The following is an 8,550-nucleotide window of genomic DNA, read 5'->3' as shown; positions in this document are numbered from 1 at the left end:
AGATGTCCAAAGCAAAGAGAGGGGATATGAAAGGGCTGAAGACTGCCAGAGGTGTCTTATATCATAGGAATTATTATCCTAATGATATAACATAACACATGCCGTCAGTCCCTCCAGAAGTAACAACCCCTGATCTATATTAGAGCCACGTTCCTTTCATTTAGCTGACCTTTCTGGAAAAGCAGGAGGAGGAAGATGACGATGAGGATTTTCCTTTTCCATCCAGGACTAATCCACCGTCTGCCTGTACCTGAGAGTACAAAAAGATCTAACCCATCCTTACCAGATAAACGGCGGTAAAAGTCAAGCAGCTTATTACAACCAATATTTACGTTTTGTTTCGCGATCTCTAGTGGCAGTATGACGGTAGCAAAGGAAGTAGTCAGATGCAGTATATAGAGCATCTACATAAGGAGGTGATAGGGATGAATAGATGTGACAAGTAAACTCAAGACTTTCCCTCAGGAGACCAAGGCTCGAGTTCGGTGTTGACTTATTTAAAGTTTTGATTTTAACGTTTCGTAGGTGATATACATTACTTGCGTTACCAGAGTTAAGAAAACAGTTCAGACACATTCAGCAAATGCAGAGCAACATTAGCATTCATTTAGAGCTGTGTTTCTGATCACCTGATGAATGTCACTCCAATATTCACTATTCTTTTAGCTTCATTTTGGGCACCACCAACTCCTGAAGGAACCGTCTGTCTCTTCGCCTTGTCTGCCTCGTTCTTGTATATAATTATGTTACATTGTGTCACTCTAAAGTTTAGTCTCTCAACTCAACCATGAGGAGGAGAAGGATGCAACGACTGCCCGCAGTTTCCTTTGAGTGGGGAACATTAGCAAGTGTCTAAACAGCGTTGAAGACAAACAATGGTTGGCCAGAGTGAGAGTAAGCTCTGCTGAGAAAAATAACACAAGAAAAGTTTGTCTGAGATTGAGGAGAAAATCCAGGACGTAGATCAACAATTTATTGAAAATTGCTAAAAGTGTTTCTTGCAGAAAAGAAAGAGAAACAACATCAATGTTATTTCTATTTCCTTACATGTTACAGAAATACAGATATATATGTCGGACTGGTTCTGAGTAACGTGTTAACAGCAAACTCACTCTCTGCTCTGTTTACTCTTGTAGATAAGGTAAATTTAATGTTACCACCTGCTAAAATGAAAGCAAAGTTGCTAAAAATGACATGTTGTGGAAATTGTGGTTCCGTGTTCTCCGAGTCACTCTGAAGCAAACAGGAGAAAATAACCTTTTCCTGTGCAGTGGAACAAAAATCCCCTGCCTATTGACAGTACTAGGGCTCAACCAATGATTATTTTCATTACCAATTGATCTGCTGATTATTTTCTTGATTAATTATTTGGTTTTAAAAAAGTCCAAATATATTTTGTCCCAAACCCAAACATATTCAGTTTATCACAAGAGAAAATCAAGAAAACCTGCAAATATTCAAAATTGGAACCAGAATTGTGAATGTTTGGCATTTTAACTTAAGAAGTAAGTAAAATGATTAATTGATCAGCAAAAAAGTTGTCGCTGTTGCAGTCATGTTACTGACTCTCAGGTAGGTCAGTGACCCAAGTTCATAATTTCAGTCAGAGGTTTGTTTGATAAACAAATAAGTTTGGACCTGAGAATGTGTTGTGTAGACCCCTAGCTACACCCTTGCTTATCTAACACAAGCTGATATAATTGGAGAAAAATGTCTGAAATCTATCCTTGAGCTTGTGTAAGTTCTTGTAAACTATACACAATTATGGAAACTCAATCCAGTGACTTGACTGGAGTTGTACCATGTAGCACACATGTACACAAACCCTAGTAGATGGATATCTACCCCTCAGCCAAGGGCATTTCAGTGAATGGATGAGGAGGAGGGCACCTGACATTTACTTAGTACTGCAGGATAGACAGGCCATTGTCTTTGCTGAAATGAGAAACTCTGCCGCAGAAGGGCGAATGGGGGAGAAAGAGGGTGGTGTCAGACAACCTGATATCAATCTAGTGAAATAATAGCAAGTGCTGTGATGTGGATATCTGGGATATCTAGACTTTATACACTCGACCTTGGGAAGCATAGAGACACAAAGAGGGTGAAACAGTAAAATGATGCATTTGAGTGAACTCTTGTGCACACACTCAACTTTCACTGCCTCAAAAGGAGATGACACATGTTAAAGAAAAAAGAAAAAATCCCCAGAACCTGAAACTTATGTAGATGTAACCACAGACAGAGATTTCAAAGGTCTGTTTGAGATGGCACTGATGAACCTTTCAGGTCTAAAAGCCTCCCTCCCTGGCGGGTGTTTTTCTGATTGTCTGTTAATAGAGAGGTAAACAGCAAAAGAGAGAGAGAGAGAGAGAGAGAGAGAGACAAACAGCGCATATGGCAGGCAGAGACAAACATATAAGGTAAAGCCCCAGCCAACAGCACAAGCTGTCTCCTGATCTGTCCCTGCAGTGTCAACAGCTTGGATTACTTTCCCGCGTCCGTGCAGTCAGCCAGACCAACGAGCTTCCACAAAAACAGCACGAACCACTCAGCTTCCATCAGAGAAAAAGAGGAAGGGAAAGCAGAAGTTGAGAGCTGGTGAAAGGAAGTGAGACTGAGGCCAACGAAACATCTGCTCCAGATCCTTTTTAGTGGAGTCTGTCCCCCTTCTCGTAGAAAGTTTTGTTTGTCCATGGGTCAGGAACACAAGCCAAACACACAAACACAAATACACACTCAAATAGACGCAGACATGTGTGCACACCCAGTTAATAAGTCAACAGGACACAGCTCCATGTCTTATTGGGCCTTGTCTCAGTGGCTCATGCAGGAAAATAATAAACGGGACTGACACAGACCAATGTTATCTTTTCACTCATGAGGGTGGAAGGAGTGAGCCATAGAGCCAAAAAGAACAAAGGAACAAAAAGGAGGAGAAAAAAGGAGGGAAGAGGAGAATGAAAAGCCCCCTTCTGACTTGCAGTGACCCACATACATTTGCCCAGCTTTTCTGGGCTCGATCTCTCTTGGCAACCAGCAGCCTCTGTGAAAGAATCCCAGCGTTCAGCCAAAGGCAAAGCCCATGTGAGGGGTGGGAAGGGGGGGTTGGGGTGGGTGAGAGAGAGAGAGAGAGAGAGAGAGAGAGAGAGAGAGAGAGAGAGGAGGTGTGGACGGGTGGACATCAGACCCCTCCTCCTCCACCTCCTCCCAATGGCCCGTTACCCCTGGCAACCGGTGCTCAATGGATTCCTCCAGATCCAAGAGGCCGATCACACACAGCATGCAGTGGAGTCAGGAAACAAAGTATCACCAGTGAAAGATCAACATTAAGTCCCCATAGTAAGTACAACACATTAATTCATGGTAAACATACACATCCACAAGAGTTACAATAGTTAAATCCCAACAGTAATTTAACAATGTGTTGCTAATAAAACAGAGAATGTTTTATTAACAACACATTTCCCGTGACAGTAGACTCACTAGTATAGTGGCTAGCTTTTTCATGTAGCAGTAAGCTAATCATAGAAAAAACAAATTCTACTAAATCATCAACCACAAAATCGCTGTAATAAAAGGTGCACCTAAAGATAATGCCCCAAAAGGGAGATGATGAAAGATGCTTGTCAATATTTGCTTGGTCACCGATTTGGCAAAATGGAGCCGTAACAATGTCGGTTAAGTTGCTTTAGCAACATAATGTTCAACTGAAACCAACTGCTGGTGGCAGAACAGTATGGAACATAAAACCGTTGTGAATATTTGCTGCAGGCATTTCTCAATCGGGTTCTTATGTGCAACCCAAGTACTGTTCCAATTCAGAAGACCTAAGTGTGCTCTTGCTCTGTCTGTTTTACCGAGCATGCATCGGGTGGTTATCTGCGTGGACTTTTGATAGTCAAGTATCCCAGAATGCATTTCGCACCAACAAGCGGCAATGGCAGAGAAGAAAACTAAGTTATAATACTACTTTTCTTGCATCATGGAATGCAGTTTTTCTTCTTGCGATATACACTTTATTAGGTACACCTTGCTAGTACCAGGTTGGACCCCCTTTTGCCTTCAGAACTGCTTTAATTCTTTGTGGCATACTGTCAATAAGGTGTTGGAAACATTCCTCAGAAACTTTGGTCCATATTGACATGATAGCATCACGCAGTTGCTGCTGATTTGTCGGCCACACATCCACGATGCGAATATTCTGTTCCACCACATCCCAAAGGTGCTCTATTGGATTGAGATATGGTGACTGTGGAGGCCATTGGAGTACAGTGAACTCATTGTCATGTTCAAGAAACCAGTTTGAGATGATTTGAGCTTTATGACATGGTGCATTATCCTGCTGGAAGTAGTCATCAGAAGATGGGTACACTGTGGTCATAAAGGAATGGACATGGTCAGCAACACTACTCAGGTAGGCTATTGCGTTTAAACAATGCTCAGTTGATACGAAGGGGTCCAAAGTGTGCCAAGAAAATACCCCCACACCATGACACTACCACCACCGCCTGAACCATTTATACAAGGCAGGATGGACCATGCTTTCATGTTGTTTACGCCAAATTCTGACCCTACCATCTGAATGACGCAGCTGAAATCGAGACTCATCAGACCAGGTAACGTTTTTCCAACCTTCTGCTGTCCAGTTTTGGTGAGCCTGTGCAAATTGCGGGACATTGATACTGTGGCTCCAACCCCGATCACTATTGCGCAGACTCTGGGGTAAAACTTTTGTTATGTCAAACACTGGGTTAGAATGAACACATTCTAGTTTAATTTGAATAAAGGGGAACCGCTGTTTAGAATTTTGGGAATGTATTGTATTTTAGAAATTTATTATATGTGTAATGTTAAATCTGATTCCACAAAGTAACAACTATCAGCTACAACTGTCAGATAAATGTAGTGGAGTAAAAAGTAAAATATTTCCCTCTAAATGGTAATGGAGTAGAAGTGACAAGCGGCATAAAATAGAAATACATACTAAAGTTTACTTCAAAATGTGTACTCAAATACAGTAAATGTACGTAGTTATTTTCCACTACTGGCAGAATAGATGGTATTTAGTGAGTTGCTGGGCTCTGATCTGATTAGTATGTTGGTGGATGTGATGATGCCCAACTTTTAGTTTTATGACTTATAAACAGGTGTTGTTTACATTTCTACTCTATATTCGATCCAAGAGAAAGCAAGAGAAAAAGAGATGAAACTGAATTACTTTGGCACACTGGTTGTCTTGGTAAGGAGCAGCAGCTGCAATCAGCGAACAAACTGAGAGACCAGTAGAAGGTTTTAATGGGGCATTTGATTGGGGTGTCCAGACTGGTAGCCTAATGATGGATGAATGCAGAGCCTTCTAAGCAACAGTGACATAATCAGAGAGCTGTAGGTCAGCTAGTGACAGCTGAGTGGCTGGAGAAAGAGCCCTTTCAGCCCCAACGCTCACAAACGCCGATCCAAGTTCATTAGCAGTCAGACTGGCTACAGGGCCTGCTGCAGGCTTCTCCGAGCTACACATGACACACACATACACACATATCAGTATGCAAAGATGCACTGAACATCACATCACAAGCAGCTTTTTCTTCTTAAAGTGAATCAGTTTTTGTTCTTAATGGTGCAAGGCTGTAATTTCTCTTCCCTTCGCTTGCCTTTTAATGGCTCTGGCAAAGCGTTTTATCTATAAACAATAAAAGGTTGGGGCTAAAACATTTTTCTCTGGTTTGGCCCCTTCACTACTAATCATCTATACACTCTCCCCTCTTTTCCTGCTATTAAGCTACGATGGAGCCAAACCCGCAGCCCAGCCAAAGAACCTGATAGTCGTGGAACCCATGCAGCTCTCCCCCCACCTTGGAATGCATTTCTGCTGCGCTGCACTTTTCAACATCCAGCAGGGAATGGATGTAACCCCCCACCCCCCACCACCAAAAAAAAACCACCACCCGCAACCACCTACTCAGACACAAACACACCACTTGCTTTTAAGCAACTGCCCTCCAAACCTCATTGGCCCTCCAGTACGTGCCTACAAAAACTACAGTGGTGGAAAGTAACTAAGTATTTTTACTAAATTTCGGAGGGAAATATTGTGCTTTTAACTCAATTACATTTATCTGACAGCTGTAATAACAAGTATGTCTGTAACTTTGTATGATAAACAAAAAATGCATGACCATATAAAATACAATATATTGTTAAAGAGTGGGTTCCAACCTTTCTGGCTTGTGACTTCTTACAACAAAACAACAGTGCTCCTTGTCATGTTTCAGCTGCTTTTTATCAGTTTTAATCTCTTTCACCAGAGGCATTTCCACCCTAAACTCTCCTCAGATGGCTTTATTTAAACCTTGTGCCACTTCCTAAAACTGCTATCTCTCTCTCTCTCTCTCTCCATATATATATATATACACATATCTCTCTTTCTCATATATATACACATATATATATATATATATATACACACACACACAAACATATATATACATATATACACATATATATATATATATACACATATATACACATATACACGTATTGCGGTAAGCGTGTCGACTCATTTCCGTTTCCGGTGCTTGTGTGTTGGTACCGTGTTGTGCTGCTCTCGCTAAATAACAGTTACATTTGTTAGATTACAGCGGCCAACTGTCCGCTAAACACTTATTCTTTACAGTAATTTTGCCTAAGCACTCACAGTTCTTTCCATCTTTTAGTGACTGCTGTTCAATCTCATAGTTGTTCTAAAGTTTTGGTAGCTGACGCTACAGTACTTTAGCTTAGCCGTTAGCGACTTTAGCTTAGCAGCTAGCGATGGCTTCTCCTTCTCCCTCTCTCTCTCCTACTTTCTCCTGCTCGGTGTGTCAGATGTTCAGTTACTCCTCTGTCTCCTTTAGCGGTAATGGTACGTGTAATAAGTGTAGTTTATTTATAGACATGGAGGCGAGGCTCAGTGATTTAGAAGTCCGGCTCCGCACCTTGGTAGATCAGTCTTTAGCTACTGTAGCTAGCCAGTCCCCGGTAGTCGGTGCGGAACGGCCTGAGTTAGCCTCTGGTAGCCGTCCTCCGGCATCTCCTGAGCAGCCAGGAAAGGGGGGGGGGGGGCTGGGTGACTGTCCGAAGGAGGAATAGTCGTAAGCATTCAAAGTCAACGGGGCACCATCAACCTGTTCACGTTTCTAACAGATTTTCCCCACTCAGCGACACACCCGCTGAGAAACCAACTCTGATCATTGGCAGCTCCATTTTGAGAAACGTGAAGTTAGCGAAGCCAGCGGCCATAATTAAGTGCATCCCTGGGGCCAGAGCGGGCGACATTGAGTCTTATTTGAAACTGCTGGCTAAGGATAAACGTAAATACAGTAAGATTGTTATTCACGTCTGCGGTAATGACTCCCGGTTACGCCAATCGGAGGTCACTAAGATTAATGTTGAGTCGGTGTGTACATGTGCAAAAACAATGTCGGACACCGTAGTTTTCTCTGGACCCCTGCCAAATCTGACCAGTGATGACATGTATAGCCGCATGTCGTCATTCCGCCGCTGGTTGCCGAGGTGGTGTCCAGCAAACGATGTGGGCTTTGTTGATCATTGGCAGACTTTCTGGGGAAGACCTGGTCTGATCCGGAGAGACGGCATCCATCCCACTTGGGAAGGAGCAGCTCTCATTTCTAGAAATCTGGCCAAGTTTATTAGTGGACCAAATCCATGACAACCCAGAGTTGAGACCAGGAGGCAGAGTCGCAGTTTAACACACTTCTCTGCCCTTCTTTTTCAGCAGTTACCCACCCAAAACCCTACGCAGAGTCGCAGTCTAACACACTTCTCTGCACCTCCATTTCAGGAGTTACTTAGTGAAAATCCTATAGTGATGGTGTCTGTCCCCCGACCATCGAAATTATTTAAAAAGGTAAACAGAAGAGGAGCTGTGCATAAAAACCTCATAAAAATTAAAACCACAAGAGCAATAGTGCAAACGAATAGGAGAGTTAAATGTGGACTCTTAAACATCAGATCTCTCTCTTCTAAAGGTGTACTAGTAAATGAACTAATATCAGATTATGATATTGATTTATTTTGTCTTACTGAAACCTGGCTGGGTGATGGAGAATATGTTAGCCTAAATGAATCCACCCCTCCCAGTCATATTAATACTCACATTCTTCGAGGCACAGGCTGAGGAGGTGGAGTTGCAGCTATCTTCGACTCTAGCCTATTAATCAGCTCTAAACCTAAACCAAACTATAACTCATTTGAAAGTCTTGTTCTTAGTCTTTCGCACCCAAGTTGGAAATCACTGCAACCAATTCTCTTCGTTATAGTGTACCGAGCACCTGGCCTGTACTCTGAATTCTTATCTGAATTTGCAGAGTTTTTGTCAACTTTAGTCCTTAAAACAGACAAAGTTATTATTGTAGGGGATTTTAATATTCATGTGGACGTTGAGAATGACAGCTTTAATACTGCGTTTATCTCTCTGTTAGATTCCATTGGCTTCTCTCAGAGTGTTCATGAACCGACTCACTGTTTTAACCACACCCTCGACCTTGTTTT

The sequence above is a fragment of the Micropterus salmoides genome, unplaced genomic scaffold, assembly GCF_014851395.1.
Source record: "Micropterus salmoides isolate LMB-PRFRI ecotype aquatic unplaced genomic scaffold, ASM1485139v1 Ms_hic_scaffold_19, whole genome shotgun sequence".
Lineage (NCBI taxonomy): Eukaryota > Metazoa > Chordata > Actinopteri > Centrarchiformes > Centrarchidae > Micropterus > Micropterus salmoides.
The sequence above is the reverse complement of the archived record's forward strand: the minus strand, read 5'-3'. Positions refer to the sequence as shown.